Below are 17,072 nucleotides of genomic sequence, written 5' to 3'. Positions count from 1 at the left end.
TATGTATGACGATAGAGAGCAGGGAGGGAGCGGATGGTCAGAAATAAGTACTAGACGACAACGTAATGGTAGGGCTCAATTGGTGGTTGACGTGACATGGTCTTGCGATCTGCCATATTAAATAAAAGACATAAAATAGCGCGAAAAGTATACAGGGTCTCCCAGAAGGAGTGGTCAGTATTCTGGAGTATCACAAGAACGATTATTCGAAGCAAAGAAATCTAGAAAGCATGGGATCTAAAATGCATACCTCAAGAGCTATGAGGACCTTTTCGACACCGACACAATAAAAAAGAGTTTTCTTCTACTGTAAGCTCTTTGCTTTCCATATTTTGAGGAGGTAGAATGGACTAAATCAAGGAAAAATAGTCTAGTAATTATGGGCTGTAAGTTCAAGAGCTATGAAGACTTGTTCAGTAGAAGATATATGTTTCACAGTAGCAAAGATGAACAAGTGCTCACATGTCTTGGTGTATGCACTTCATAGCCCATATTTACTAGGCATTTTTTTGTCGTTACAGTTCATGTGGAAAACAAAGAGCTTGGCGCAGAAGAGGTTTGTTTAACAGTTTCGAAGATGAAGACATGTTCATAGCGCTTAATGTATGTGTTTTAGAGCAGATGTTTGCTGGACATTTTTCTTCGAATGATCGTTCCTCTGTCATATCTCTGAATATTGACCATTCCTCCTGGAAGACCCTATATAATGAAAATGATGTAGCTTTTAGTTTTTCATTATTTTGTACCTCTAAGTATGTTACTATAAATACCTTATTTAACTCCGGGACAAGCGGTAGATTATCCATACGCATATAGTTTGTCTGTGTTAAGTAGACCTAACGGAGCTTGAGAACAATTTATAACAATTTTCTTTCCTCGCAGTTCTTCCTTTTTATACTGTTTAATGTACTATGACTTGGTAATCCCAAGGGAACTTAAAACACTTACGTTTAGCTTCTCTCATTTCTGAAACTATATTGCCATCACGAAACTTGGCTGTAGTTTAGTGTATAAGTGTGGTAGAAAATTTAGAAAATGACAAATTCTATTGAAGTCAGAACTTGGTTGCGACCTGTGGCTGGTTGCGCCGGAATGTAAGGAGCCTTGTGTAGTAGATTTACATCACTTAAAGAGTTTTTCATACAATGTGCAGCGTGAACAAAGACGAGATCTTAGAAATGCGTGGCTTTATACGCTATTCTGTACGAGTAGGTTAAATGAATTAGCTAACTGGTTATGGTTCAAATGGCTCTGAGCACTATGGGACTCAACTGCTGTGGTTATAAGTCCCTTAGAACTTAGTACTTGAACCTAACTAATCTAAGGACATCACACACATCCGTGCCCGAGGCAGGATTCAAACCTGCGACCGTAGCGGTCGCGAGGTTCCAGACTGAAGCGCCTAGAACTGGCCGGCCGGCTGTGAAACGAGATTGCGATATGTCCTGTCTGGTGACAACCTGGCTGATACTCTTCAACTTTGTAGCTGTAAGGAATTAGCGTTGGCACCAATGCGCATGACTGTTATCTCAGGATTTCGTTTTCAGCACTCAACAAAAATTCGACAAATATCATTTTCTAATTTATATACTAAGATGGTATCTGTTCTTTCGGTGACCATGCAGCTCGTTAGAATGAAATTACAATGAAATGAACACCCTTAGCTGCTTACAGGGGTTGACATACCTCAACGGGGACAGATGAAAATGTGTGTCCCGACCGAGACTCGAACCCGGGATCTCCTGCTTACATGGCAGACGCTCTATCCATCCGAGCCACCGAGGACACAGAGGATAGCGCGACTGCAGGGATTTATCTCTGGCACGCCTCCCGCGAAACCCACATTCTCAACGTGTTCATTTCATTGTAATTTCATTCTAACGAGCTGCATGGTCACCGATGGTATCTGTTCTTTCTGACATGTCCGAAAAACAGATACCATCATAGTATATACATAGTTAAGGCTCACGGGCCACTTGACCATCTTCTTCTTCTGTGCGAATGCACAGTGCCCGAACTCTTACGGGAATCGGCAACGCGCCGCGAGTAATGAGTATAATGGGCGGGGGCACTACGAATGTAGTGTGGGACAATACGTTTAGAATTTGGGTTTCGCGAGAGGCGTGCCAGAGATAAATCCCTGCAGTCGCGCTATCATCTGTGTCCTCGGTGGCTCTGATGGATAATAATAAAATAATAATAAAAAATCAAAAATAAAAAAACAAAAAAAAGAGTGGCGTTGCAGTCTCAGTCTGAGCTTCAAACCACCTTTACCCCATCTTTTCTTATTTAATACATTAAAAAAAGGATGGCAGAGAAAAAAAAGATGGATAGAGCGTCTGCCATGTAAGCAGGAAATCCCGGGTTCAAGTCCCGGTCGGGGCACACATTTTCATCTGTCCCCGTTGACTTATGTCAACGCCTGTAAGCAGCTAAGGGTGTTTATTTCATTGTAATTTTCTAATTTGCTAAGTAAAAATATTTTTCAAATTTAAAAACAATTTCAATAAGCGTATTTGCGGACTGAGCACAACTGAAAGATGGTGTAGAGGTGCAATATGGTTTTGTAAGATTTTTGTTACAGTTTTAACTCTTTACGAATCCTGAGAAAAAACAGTAAAGTGGTAAACAAAATAAAAAAATCGTACACTCAGAAGATAACCAATAGTTTTTTCTCACTACATTCCTGAGATATACCTTCACAATTCAAATCAAATTAGAAAAAACTGTGACAGGCATTTTGTTGTTGTCCGGAGGCTGGTTTGATGCAGCTATCCATGCTACTCTCCTGTGCGAGCATCGTCATCTCGGAATAACTACTGTAACCTTCTGAATCTGCTTACTGTATTCATCACTTCCCCCCAATACTAAGTTGGTAATCCGTTGACGTCTCTTTGATAAAAAAAAAAAAGTAAGGTTCCTAACTGCACACCGCTGATTGCCCTAAAGCCAACAACAATGACGACAGCTAAAATTCCTTTGCAATTACCCAAATTTGAATTTTCCGTCAATCCTCTAGATCACCTTAAGGCAAACACCGCAATTATTGGTTTGAAAAGTACATGTCCTTCTTCAACCTCCTCTTCTCTCAGTCAGTGCTCTGTCTCTGATGATATCATCGTCGACGGGACTTGAACAGCAATCTTTCTTCCTTAAGAATATCGAACAACAAGAACAATTCTAACTCACATTACGAACCGTTCAAATGCAAAAAATATTTCATAAATAAAATTACTTTTCACATGGAAACCTAAAAATATACTTAACTGTACTGCTGACCATTAAAGCTGCAACAACAAAGATGGCAAACAATGAAATTTTAGTCATTGTGTGCTAACAGTGTAGTAAGGATGATATACAGTGCCCAGTCACGTTAATGTGGCCACCTGTCAAAAGCCTGAATGACCACGTTCTGCAACGCAGTCCGCTGCGAGGCGTGCAGGATGAGAGTCAATGGCGTCCTGGAAAGTACTGTCTAGAGATGGGCCGTTGGCGAACTAACGTGTCCAAAGGAACGGTTCACCAAGATGAACGAAACGAGCGAGGAACGAATTCTAAGGAACGATCTTTCATAGTTCACTTCGGTCACGGCTTTCTACTTACAGTTCCCGGGAACGCGAAACGGTCGGTCTCGTTCCTGAACGGCACGTCGGCCGGTCTCGTTCCAGCCTCGGTCCCGTTCCCGTCTGTCTCTGCCTCGGTCTCGCTCGGCCGGATTCGTCCTTCGCGTGGCCACTCGTCGCAGTTCCACTGCCGACTGCTCATTGTTCAGTATCGAATTTTTGTTGTTCGTTCCGTTGGCTTCTCACTCCCATTCTAGATCTGCTTAAAACCTTTTTTGAACTCTGAACTTCTGGTTCTTTTCGTATTCTATTCAGCGTCCACGACCGGTAATTAAAATCTATTTTATAATTACGTAAATTAGATAAAAATTACGTGGTATGTAATACATACATATTTTCAGGTAACAAAACGGCGTATCATCTTACTTCACTATTTCGATAAACAGCAGAAGAAATACTTGTAAAAAGGCAAGATTTTTTGTTATAACACATGCAAAGGACGTTGGAACGGCACACACAAGTCTTTCTTTGATCCAAGGTAAAAGAGGATGTTCACTGTTATGGAAGGCAGACCGACTTACAACCGAATGAAGCCCACGCTTCGTACTCGAGTGTGTGGTATCACATTTTGTAGAGAGAATATTATAACTCCTACAATATTATTTCAGTGGTACAGAGTGGCGCACGAAAAATCGACCCCGAATACTAGCTACTCATTGTCGTTTACCAATCGTCGTCTATTGTTCCAAAGTTATTTGAATTAGCTTACTTGTTATTTCTTCACTGCCTAATTAATACATGTTTATCTATTCTGCTCGTAGCGGTCAACAAATCGTGCGTAATTGGCGAGTAGTCTGTACTCGAGGCCGGTTTTTCGTGCGCCACCTTATATTATTTCACTGCGATCAGCCACATAACGCTACAGCTGGCTAAACGAGGTTTTTTGCAGAATTACGAAAATTACAAGTGTGTGAGAATTCTGTAATGAATAAAAAGTCTGTATTCCAGGGTTGAGGCTAGTGCCCCCTTTTGGCGCCTTCCATCTTCAGTCACCTATGCTACTAATTTTCAGTTTTTCATGAGAACCATGTACCAAGCACAGTGAACGGTGAACGAGTAAAAATGAATGGTTCCCAAAACAGAGCGATCACCAGTGAACTAGTTCCCAAGGATGAAGGACTTCGCCCATCACTAGTACCGACATGGATGTAGAGTCTTGCAGACTACAGTGCTGTGGCCAGCTGTGCTATGTTTCTCGGTTGAGGATCCATGCGTCTTAAGGCCTGATCGAGGTGGTCCCACATACTCTTGATGGGTTTAAATTTGGGGATTTTGGTGGACAGGTGAGTGCGGTGGACACATCCTGGTGCTCTTGGAACCACGTACGTACTCCGCGAGCTGTGTGGCACGTTGCATTGTCCTGGAGGTAGACGCCAACGTGCCAAGGAGAAGCAGACTGCATGTAGGGTTGGACATTGTCGTGAAGGATAGATGCATACTTGTGTTGATGCATTGTGCATTCCAGAATAGCCGCGAAAACATTCCCGACTATAACGCTCCCTCCTCCAGTCCTTCCGAGGATTGTTGGAGGCTGTTTGCTTTTAGACATTTCACGCCTTATGCGCCAGCGGCCATCTGTCCGAAGGAGCATAAGACATCACTGATTTGAAAAGTTCACCTGTCGCCGTGTGGTCGTCGTCCAGTTGTCGTAGTGACGTGAAAATTTTAGCATTTGTCATCGATGAACAAGTCAGCATGGGTACATGAACCAGGCGCCTTTTGCGGAGGTCCATACGCAGGAACGTTCGGTGAATGGGCGCTGAGGAGTCACTGTTAGTAGCCCCTTGGTTGATTTGGGCAATCAATTGCTCTATTTGCAAGTCTGTTCGTCCGTACACATCTCCACAGCCGTCGTTCACCCAGGCCATCTATGGCAGGTGGTGCATCATAGCTGCCTCGCCACCGTTTGGGTAGTGCCATTTTGCCAAGCACGTTATACTTTAACCACAGAGGCACGCGAAGAGTTAACAAACTTAGGCGTTTCAGAACTGGTTCCACCCTTGGCCCGATCGCCAGTGACCATGCTCTTTTAAATGTCAGATAAATCGATCCGTTTCCGCATTACGACAACGACTGCACTGTTTTCTGCACCCCCCGACACTCTGTATATACCTGCAACTGCTAGTGCTGCCATCTTTCGCCTGTGAGTGGTTATTGCACGTTGACGTCGAACATAGGCTGTGGTTACGCAATGTGACTAGACCGCGTATTTAAACAAACCCAATACAGTATAGTAAGAAGAATATATGAAAAAATGCGTAGCTGATCTGAAACTATGCAGAGTGGAAAATTTAGTACATGGAGCTACCAAGTGTGGCACCAACAACGGCTCTAACTGAAGTTGACATCTTGTCGGCCGAGCGTGGGTGGCGGATACGGGAATGTTATTCCATGCTGATACGGGAAAGTCATTCCACGCTGTTTCTACTCCGTGCCAGAGGCCGGCCACTGTAGCCGAGCGGTTCTAGGCGCGCTGCTGCTACGGTCGCAGGTTCGAATCCTGCCTCGGGCATGGATGTGTGTGATGTCCTTAGCTTAGTTAGGTTTAAGTAGCTCTAAATATAGGGTACTGATGACCTCAGATGTTAAGTCCCATAGTGCTTTTAGCCATTTGAAGCATTTTTTGAACCGTGCCAGAGATCATTAATCATAGTGGCTGGCGACTACTGGTGTGCCAGTATCTCGGCAATTGAGGAACAGATATTCCCACTGAGTGAGAGATCTGTGGAAGGTGCTGGCGAGGGAAACAGTTTGACACCTCCGTATCGAGGTTGGATCGTACATGCAACATGTAGTCTTGTGTTATCTTGTTCGAAGAGACCTCGAAGAGGTCACAGCCCCCCGCTCTAACACACTGCAAATAAACGCCTGCTATGTAAACCGGAGTCGATCGTGTTGTGTACCCAGTGGCACCTCATACAAACACGTCATGTGTTGGGGACATATGACGATGAGGAAAGCAGTCTGGCAACGTTCGTTTTCGTCGAAGTCTCCACACACGGATACGCCCACGGTGTTGCGTTTTGAGAACCAGGACACGGCCTTGTGTCTCTCCTATGGCCAGTGTTGTCGCTGGCTGCAACGCCGTCGGCGCGCCTCTCTCTACTGCCGCGTCAAGGGAAGGCGCCACAATGGTAGCCGTGCTACTGCCCGCGGTCCTCCAGTGTCTGCGTAGGAACATGGTTTGCCGCGCGGGATTAGCCGAGCGGTCTCAGGCGCTGCAGGCTTGGACTGTGCAGCTCGTCCCGGCGGAGGTTCGAGTCTTTCCTCGCGCATGGGTGTGTGCGTTTCTCCTTAGGATAATTTAGGTTAAGTAATGTGTAAGCTTAGGGACTGATGACCTTAGCAGTTACGTCCCGTAAGATTTCACACACATTTGAACTTTTTTTTTTTTTTTTTTTTTTTTTTTTTTTTTTTTTTTTTTTTTTTTTTTTTTTTTTTTGGTACTTGGTTTGCTGCGAACAAGCCTTACATAAGTGACACGGCTGTAAGCGAACAGAATGTCTGTCCGCTTGGACGCTAGTGAAGAGTATGGCCCTTTTGATCCCACAGGTTTCGTATTTGCAAGGTAGCGACCGGAGTCTGACTAGCGCGAGCACCAAAGGGACGATCGCGGAACGACAGAGCACAGTTTGGACAGGCCATGGTTCTGCCGCTGTCGAGATCCCACACATGATGGTAGACGTTCCTCCTTCTCACAAAAAGCATAACAAGATCTTCTCTCGAACAAACAACATTCAAATGCGATCTCTGAACGAGAAACCTGTTGCGTAATCTTTCCTGTACAGAATGTATGTTGTGTTTCTCATTTGCATATTATACAGTTGCACAGAAACGCTTATCATTTTTCGTATCCCAGATATATAGTACAGTTCACGCCAATCTGACGTTCGTTGAATGCTGTCTTCATTGTATTGTAGTGTAAATGCTAGCAGTGTGTTATACAGGATGTTAGTTTTATCCTGAGACAGTTGAATATCTCGAAAACTAGGCATCGTACGAAAAAAACGTTTTAGGTGAAAATATTAGTCTGCGCTACAATTGGCGCCTGCTACTCACACCTCCAGCATGAGCGGGGTTTAACTTAGTACTGTATTTTCAAAGTGGAAGCAACAATTATATTGCATGTTCGGACTGTGCTCAAAGAAATACGTATGGTTTACTCAAACCACTGTTCTCCATTCGTCGTAAATGGTGTTGTAATAGACAAATATCAAGTGTGGCTATTAAGAATTGACGCGTTTTATTTCACATTTCATTTGTGATTTAAATATAAATCTTTGTGTTCTAAAGGTTGATATTTATATTCAAACGTTACTTGATTATTGTAAATGTGATTATACGTTACAAATAACATGGCTAGACGTTAACATTTGTACCAAATAAGCTACTTGCATGGTAACGTAGTTTTCCGTTCCCTACAGGGTTGATTGTAGTGAGTCCTCAAACCATTGGATTGCTTGATTTTGGTGGTAGTCCTTGAACTCTGTCATCAGGGTGACTTATTTTAGTCTGTGTTTCCAGTCAGCCGCTGTAACTCTCGCGCCTGCCGCTACGTGACAACTGGCGGAATACAAACCAAAACTGTTGTATTAATGTAAAATTTCCATCTCGTGATAGTGAAAGGCGGAACTGCCACAAATACTCAAGGAAATCAAGCACTCCCACGGTGAGAGATAAGGGGACTGACGGAAATCAAGTACCCCAATGGTGAGAGGCAAGGGGACTCACCGGAATCAAACATCCCAGTGGTGAGAGGCAAGAGGACTCACCAACCCCAATAGAGAGAGGCAATAGTGGTCGCGCGGTTCCACACTGTAGCGGCTAGAACCGCTCGGCCACTCGGCCGGCGATGAGAGGTTAAAATGGTTCAAATGCCTCTGAGTACTATGGGACTTAACATCTGAGGTCGTCAGCCCCCTAGACTTAGAACTACTTAAACCTAACTAACCTAAGGACATCACGCACATCCATGCGCGAGGCAGGATTCGAACCTGCGACCGTAGCAGCAGCGCATTTCCGAACTAAAGCGCCTAGAACCGCTCGGCCACAACGACCGGCAGTGGTGAGAGGCAAGGAGACTCACCAAACTCAAGCATCCCTAAGGTGAGAGGCAAGGGGCTCATCGAAATCAGGCAGCCCAGTGGTGAGATGCAAGGGGACTCACTGATTTTAAGCACCCCGATGGGAACAGAAAACTATTAAATCCACTTCGTTCCTCCTAGTTTCTAACCAGACATTGAAATGGCTATCCATACTGTATTGCAACACTGAAGTAGATTTCGAACACGAATATCAAATGTCAGATCAAAAAAGGTTTACGTTTATATGGTAAATGAAATGTAGAAACAAATGGTTGGTACTCAATTGCAAAAACAGGCACACTTAGTATTTCTCGATTACAGCGCCATCTGCCACAAATGGAAAACAACAGTTTGAGTAAAGCGTATGTATTCTTTGGTGTAAAAACCGTGTATGCAGTAAAATTGGATGGTTCCCATTAGAAAATACACTGTTGACTCCGCCCAGGTAGGGGGCGGACAGTTGTAGCACTGACGCTAACATTTCACGTAGAATGTACGATGCGTCGTTTTGGAGATATTTACTTATCCACACTGGAAACAAACACTCTGTCTAATATTTTTAAGTATTATCACTACTGTCACGAGTAGCAAGATGTAAGTGATCGTATTTCTGCAGTTTAATTTTGTGTACTGTGAGCTTAGCGTAAGTTGTGTGACATAGCGAGGTGGCAAAGGCGTCTCGTTTTCGGAATCACCGTTAGAGACCCAAAGTCATGGTTTTCGCCACTTATCTAATCAATGTAAAGCTAATGCAGGAGGCGTTTCTTTGAAAGGCCTATACCGCTTTCCGGCCCGATCTTCGCCTTCTTCGAGCCTCTGCTCAAGACTTAACGCCCTTGTCGTCGACAGGATGATATACACTAATCTTCTCCCCCTTCGCCCTCTGTGAGTTACTAATGTCTTGAACGTAAAAACGTTTAAGTTGCTAGGAAGATACGTATTTCGTCTGTGTGATCGGCGTTTCGACCCCTTTGCCTGGATCTTCCTCAGAATTTTGTGTTGCCTACGGTTAACTCTACATACAGGAGAAATATAACGCGACCTGACGGCCCAGAGGATTTTACCTTGAGCAATAACGGCCACGAAAGCCAGTGAACTTACGTAAGAGTAATATTTTGTTCATCATGAAGGGCCGGCCGGAGTGGTCGAGTGGTTCTAGGCGCTACAGTCTGGAATCGCGCGACTGCTATGGTCGCAGGATCGCTCCCTGCCGCGGGCATGGATGTGTATGATGTCCTTAGGTTAGTTAGGTTTAAGTAGTTCTAAGTTCTAGGGGACTGATGACCTCAGAAGTTAAGTCCCATGGTGCTCAGAGCCATTTCAACCATTTTGAATAATGAAGGCAAAAATAAGCTGATTTGTAGGTACCGAGAAAATACAGTGAGATGAGGTGAGTCAGCGATAGGCATATATGGCGATGGCGGTAGTATCGCGTGCACAAGGTATAGAAGGGAGTGCATTGTCGGAGCTGTCATCTGTACTTGGGTGATTCATGTGAAAACGATTCCGGTGTCATTATGGCCGCACAGCAAGAATTAGCAGACTTTGAGCACTAAATGGTACTTGGGGCTATACGTCTGGGACAGTCCATTTAGGAAATCGTTAGGTGATTCAATATTCTGAGATCCATAGTGTCAAGAGTGTGGCGAGGATACCAAATTTCGGGCATTACCTCTCACCACGGACATAGCAGTGGCCGACGATCTTCACATAACGACCGAGAGCAGCGGCCTCTGCCTACAGTTGTCAGTACTAACAGACAAGCAACACTGCGTGGAATAACCGCATAAATCAACGTGAGACGTACGACCATCGTATCCATTAGGGCAATAGGATGAGATTTGGCGCGAATGCCTATGCTCATTGGACGACACCGCCTGAAGCACCTCTCCTGGGCTCGTGACCATATCGATTGGACCCTGGACGGCTGGAAAATCGTAGCGTAGTGAGATGATTTCAGATGGTAACAGCTGATGGTTGGCTCCCGAATGGCGTGGGCTGTGTTCTTATGGAATGGACTGGGTCCTCTGAATGTTTGGCTACTGGGAGATTATTTGTAGCCATTCATGGACGTTATATTCCCAAACAAACATGGAACTTTAGAGATGACAATGCGCCACGTTACTGCTCCACAATCATTCGCGATTGGTTTCAAGAACGTTCTGGACAATGTGAACGAATGATTTGGCTACTCATATGGCACAACATGAATCCCATCGAACATTTATGGGACCTAATGGAGAGGTCAGTTCGTGCAGAAGATCCTGCACCAGCAACACTTTCACAAATGTGGACGGCAACAGAGGCAGCATGAGTGAATATTTCTGCGAGTGTTGAGTCCACGGCACGTCGAGCTGCTACACTACGCCAGGCAAAAGAATGTCCGATACGATATTAGGAAGTATCCCCTGACTTTTGTCACCTCAGTGTGCAATATGCACATTAACATCAAAGACACCTATGAATTATTTATTAGTTTGACAGTGGAGCACGTAGTCCTCATGTGATATTGTGCTAATGATTGAAACAATTGAATGTTTCTCTAATGTAAGGGCTATCAAATATTACTATGTTATACGGTTTTCTCTCACAAATATTCTGTCCTGATGAAAAGCTAATATCGTCCCTAAGCGTATTCACGTACCTGGACTGTTGTATAGTTTTTAGTTGCTATTTAATTACTGAGTGGATGTTCTAGGGAGTGTATTAAGTATAAATCTTATTACTTCAGTTCAGATTAGTACGAGTAAACACTGCATTTAAACAATTGTTGGTGTACGTGTAACATAATTTTGTGTTTGACACATATTACATGTGCAAATGTGTGGAACATTTCATAAAAAAGGTAGTGGCTGTCCTTTGATTAATAGCGTTCTTAATTTTAGAAATATTTTTACTGATCTAGACAAGATTAATTGTACAAGGAGAGCTACACAATAGCTTTCATGTGAATATCTTTGGCACCCCTTAACACCTTGTTCTGCATGTCATTTCACTAGTTGTTTTTAGAGTTGAGCTGCCGTAGACTAAGAGTAATTTAAGCATTTTCTATTGACTACAGAATAAATTAGATAAATCAAACATGCTGCTGACCCATGTCCTACAAGGACAAATCGGTTTTGCAGGCTGAATGTCAGAGCATAAAGCGTCGCGTGACCCTAGAGCCCGCCACTATTAGTCCTCTGCCCTACTGTGGTCCAGAGGGAAAGGGGGCGGAGCAGCGGAGTGGTGGAGTGTTGGCAGCAGGTGCGCCAGTATCGATTATCGCTAAGTCACTGAGGCTGCCGCCGCTGGCGTCCACCCTGCAGTATGCTAATTCGATGCTTATCCGGTCGCGCAGCCGCCGTACCGGGTCAACAGAAAAAAAAAGGACAGGGCGGACTGTTTGCCACTGGCCGCTGCTCGGGTCGGGACAGTAATGTACCTGCATAATTCGGAAAAAAAATATTTTTAAGGTTCTTGTATAGGAAAATTGCATTAGAGATGCATCTCAGTAAGGCGAGTCAGTGCTGTTCCACCCGCGGCATAAATAATCGAGATTTATTTACGTACATCAGAAGATGCCACACGTTATAGAGTGCAGCATGCAAGGGCTGCAAGCATCATTCCACCGTCCTCGTATTCCACTCGCGGTTACTGCCCAGAAACGACCACCGTTTCTACAACTCCCCCTAAGTTCTCTAATGACAGACAGCACCTGGGCTGTGTCCGTGCATAACACAAAATCTTTCTCCGTTTCCGTTTCCATTTTTGCAACACGACTCTGGAATTAATTACCCTGTAATCTGGGTCACATCTTCTGTCGTGATGTAAACTAACAAGGCTTTTATCATCCCTGTTTACTATTTTCTTCCTCCATCTCACCTACTAATACGTACTAACATTTCTCGACCTCCCTCCACATTGGTTCCTTCCGTATTTTTTTTTTTCTTTATTGATTTTCAATTCCTTCCGAAGGGGGCGGGCTGGCAGCAGCTCACTACGCTGCTCTACAGCCTACAGACTTTGTTTAAATAAAAGAAGAAGAAAGAAACAAGGAAAAACAGGCGATAAAATGGTGATTTAAAGTGCAAAATAGCGTAAAATTGCGGAAGTTCCTTCCGTACTACAGCCTTAATATTTCTGTGAGATATCATTACTCACATTTGACGAGAACATAATGAGGAAACTTGAACACTGTAATAATCAGACTAACATTTATTACATTCGATGTACACTACTGGCCAATACAATTCCTACACCACGAAGATGACGTGCTACTGACGCGAAATTTAACCGACAGGAAGAAAATGCTGTGATATGCAAATGATTAGCTTTTCAGAGCATTCACACAAGGTTGGCGCCGGTGGCGACACCTACAACGTGCTGACATGAGGAAAGTTTCCAACCGATTTATCATACACAAACAGCAGTTGACCGGCGTTGCCTGGTGAAACGTTTTTATGATGCCTCGTGTAAGGAGGAGAAATGCGTACCATCACGTTTCCGGCTTTGATAAAGGTCGGGTTGTAGCCTATCGCGATTGCGGTTTATCGTATCGAGACATTGCTGCTCACGTTGGTCGAAATCCAATGACTGCTAGCAGAATATGGAATCGGTGGGTTCAAGAGGGTAATACGGAACGCCGTGTTGCATCCCAACGGCCTCGTATCACTAGCAGTCGAGACGACAGGCATCTTATCCGCATGGCTGTAACGGATCGTGCAGCCACGTCTCGATCCCTGAGTCAACAAATGGGGACGTTTGCAAGACAACAACCATCTGCACGAACAGTTCGACGACGTTTGCAGCAGCATGGACTATCAGCTAAGAGACCATGGCTTCGGTTACCCTTGACGCTGCATCACAGACAGGAGCGCCTGCAATGGTGTACTCAGCGACGAACCTGAGTGCACGAATGGCAAAACATCATTTTTTCAGATGAATCCAGGTTCTGTTTACAGCATCATGATGGTCGCATCCGTGTTTGGCGACATCGTGGTGAACGTACATTGGGAGCTTGTATTCGTCATCGCCATACTGGCGTATCACCTGTCGTGATGGTATGGGGTGCCATTGGTTACACGTCTCGGTCACCTCTTGTTCGCATTGACGGCACTTTGAGCAGTGGACGCTACATTTCAGCTGTCTTACGAACCATGGCTCTGCCCTTCATCCGATCCCTGCGGAACCCTACATTTCAGCAGGATAATGCACGACCGCATGTTGCAGGTCCTGTATGGACCTTTCTGGATACAGAAAATGGCCAGCACATTCTCGAGATGTCTCACCAATTGAAAACGCCTGGTCAATGGTGACCGAGCAACTGGCTCGTCACAATACACCAGGTACTACTCTTGATGAACTGTGGCAACGTGTTGAAGCTGCATGGGCAGCTGTACCTGTTCACGCTATCCAAGCTCTGTTTGACTCGATTCCCAGGCGTATCAAGGCCGTTATTTCGGCCAGAGGTGGTTGTTCTGGGTATTGATTTCTCAAGATCTGTGCACCCAAATTGCGTGAAAATGTAATCACATGTCAGTTCTAATATCATACATTTGTCCAATGAATACTCGTTTATCATCTGCATTTCTTCTTGGTATAGCAATTTTAATGGCCAGTAGTATATTAAATTCCATATATTCAGTAGAACACAGACCATTCACATCGATGTGACCACAGCCTATATTCGACATCAATGTGCAATAACCATATAACCACTCACAAGCGACAAATGGCAGTATAAGCAGTGAAGAGCATATAAGCAGTGAAGAGCAAAGAGCAGTGCATCCGTTGCCATAATGTGGTAAGGGAGCGATTTATCTGACATCCAAAATGGTATGATCATTGTCTTTCGGGTCAGGGGTGGAACCATTTCACAAACGACTAAGTCTGTAAATTGTTCACGTGCTACCCTGGTTAAAGTACAGCGTGCATGGCAAAATGGCGCTATCCAAAACCGGCACCGAGGCAACTGTGGCGCACCATGGGTCGTAGATGACAAGGGTGCACTACAGCTAGGGAGATGCGTGCGTTTGAATAGCCATGCAACTGCTGAAATAGCTGACCGCCCAGAAGAACCAAGGGGCTGCCAACAGTGTCTAATCAAAAACCGTTTGGACATTGCTGCGTATAGGCCTCCGCAGCAGGCACCTGTTTCATGCACCAATGCTGACTGTTCATAGGCGACAAGGGCTGGAATCTGCACGCCAGTACCGCAACTGGACGTTCACTGAGTGGCGACAGTTGGACTTTTCAGATGAATCACGACTTATGCTACATCGGACAGACGGCTGTTGTCGTGTACGGCGTAAAACGTCTGAAAGTAGCAATCGTCGCAACGGTCCAGGCCGGAGGACCGTGTGTTGTCGTCTAAGGCATATTTTCGTGGCAATCTGTGAATGATCTCGTCATTCTGGATGGCACAATGAGTCAACACAAGTACGTATCAATATTCCTGGATCATGTCCACCCCTACATGCATTTTTTCCCCCTCAGCGCGGTGTCATCTACCAACAGGACAACGCAACGTGTAAGAAGGCTCGCAGTATACGTACGTGGCTCGAGGAGCACCAGGATGAGTCTACCGCACTCCCAAGGCCAAACTCATCGGATATACACAATCGAGAATCTGTGAGAACACCTCGATAGGGTTGTCGGCGTCATGGATCCTCAACCGAGAAACCTAGCGTAGCTGTTGAAAGGTGGCTACACTGAGCCACAGCGCCAGAGATTGCGCCAAAGAGTATTATTCCGCCGCCTCCACTGGCAGTGCTTGTCGAGAACTCGTAGTAGTCTGTGCTTGTCGAGAACTCGTAGTAGGGAGTGCTTGCTGAGATGTCGTAGTGAAAGTTTCTTGTCGAGAAGTCGTAGTGGAGAGTGCTTGTTCCATGTTTTATGCAGTTGTTTGATGGGATAGACAGCAGATGTTGTTCGAATGGAGATATTGTAATGATCAGAGTGCCTTTCGTCAATATATACGAAGGTAAAAAAAAAATTCCCTTTTTTTTCATTATTTCAGTGTCTTAAATAATGCGTCATTACAGGTTCAGTCAACAAAGCATCTGGCTCGTGTTCTTGTATTAGAGTGTAATTCTGGTTTTCTTGCGCAGTTATAGTATTTCAATTTTTTTTAATTACTTCAGTATAAATGGTATTTAAAATTTCTTGTCTTATTGAAGAAGAACCGTTCCAGATGTGTACGTTGAATCACACTTCCACACACAGAACAATTACACTTGTGTTTTGGTTTCGTAGGTTTTATAGTTGCTGGGGACTTAATTAATTAATTGTGTTAACGAAAATTTTCTTTCATTCTTTGTCGTTATTCTATGCAGTCAGATTGCGTACTAAAACTAGGGCCAACCGTTTACGAGACTACGTAATCGGACAGACAGCTACTAAATCAAAAAATTAAAAGTATTTGCATTACATAACATATAATTAAGCCACCATGCACGTGGCGACCGCTGCTTCGGATCGTCCCTTGGAATTCTTCTGATTGTAAAAATAGTAGACAGTAGTATTGTTGTAGTAATTTGTGCTTTAGTAATTGTAGTCTATTTTGCATGTGTAGATTTGGTAATTGTCATTCTTCTAATGGTATTTTTTTTTTCAGAATTTAATTTTGTTGTCTTTATACGCGTTTGACAATTTAGTGCAATTATTTCAATTGTTCGTTAATCGTGTTTGAGGGAAACATTTCGTGTGAATGGTATTGTTGGAGATAAAGAGTCATTGTGTGTAATTTTCGTACAGCGACGAGTTTTGTATGTTTTGTAAATGATTACGCGATCGATGAAAAAGGCAAAAATGATGGATAGTGAAAATGACGAAATTGTTAACATGGCGAACTCGCCAACAGAGGAAAACAGTATGATGAATAATGAAGTGGAAAACAATTTAATAAGTCGGGGAAATAGTCCGGAACCATTTCAAAATTTTTCTCAATCAGAAAATTTTCGGAATTCGAGATTAACGACAGAAGATTCTGGAATAGTATCGAACACAGATAGCTTTACAGCTATGACGAAGGAAACTGGTTTTGCGGGAAATGTTAGGGGCGAAAAGAATTTTGAACCAGTTAATATGGAGCAGTTGATGGGTGTAATATTAAATTTGGGATCTGAATTAAAAACACGGTTAGACTCACAGGGATCACAAATAGGAACAATTAAAACTGATATGGGAACAATGGAAACACGGTTAGACTCACTGGGATCACAAATAGGAACAATTAAAACAGAGATGGGAACTTTGGGATCTGAAATTAAAACTGATATGGGAACAATGGAAACACGGTTAGACTCACTGGGATCACAAATAGGAACAATTAAAACAGAGATGGAAACAATGGAAACACGGTTAGACTCACGAATAGGGACAT

The sequence above is a fragment of the Schistocerca serialis genome, chromosome 1 (genome assembly GCF_023864345.2).
Source record: "Schistocerca serialis cubense isolate TAMUIC-IGC-003099 chromosome 1, iqSchSeri2.2, whole genome shotgun sequence".
Lineage (NCBI taxonomy): Eukaryota > Metazoa > Arthropoda > Insecta > Orthoptera > Acrididae > Schistocerca > Schistocerca serialis.
Note: the sequence above shows the minus strand (reverse complement) of the source record.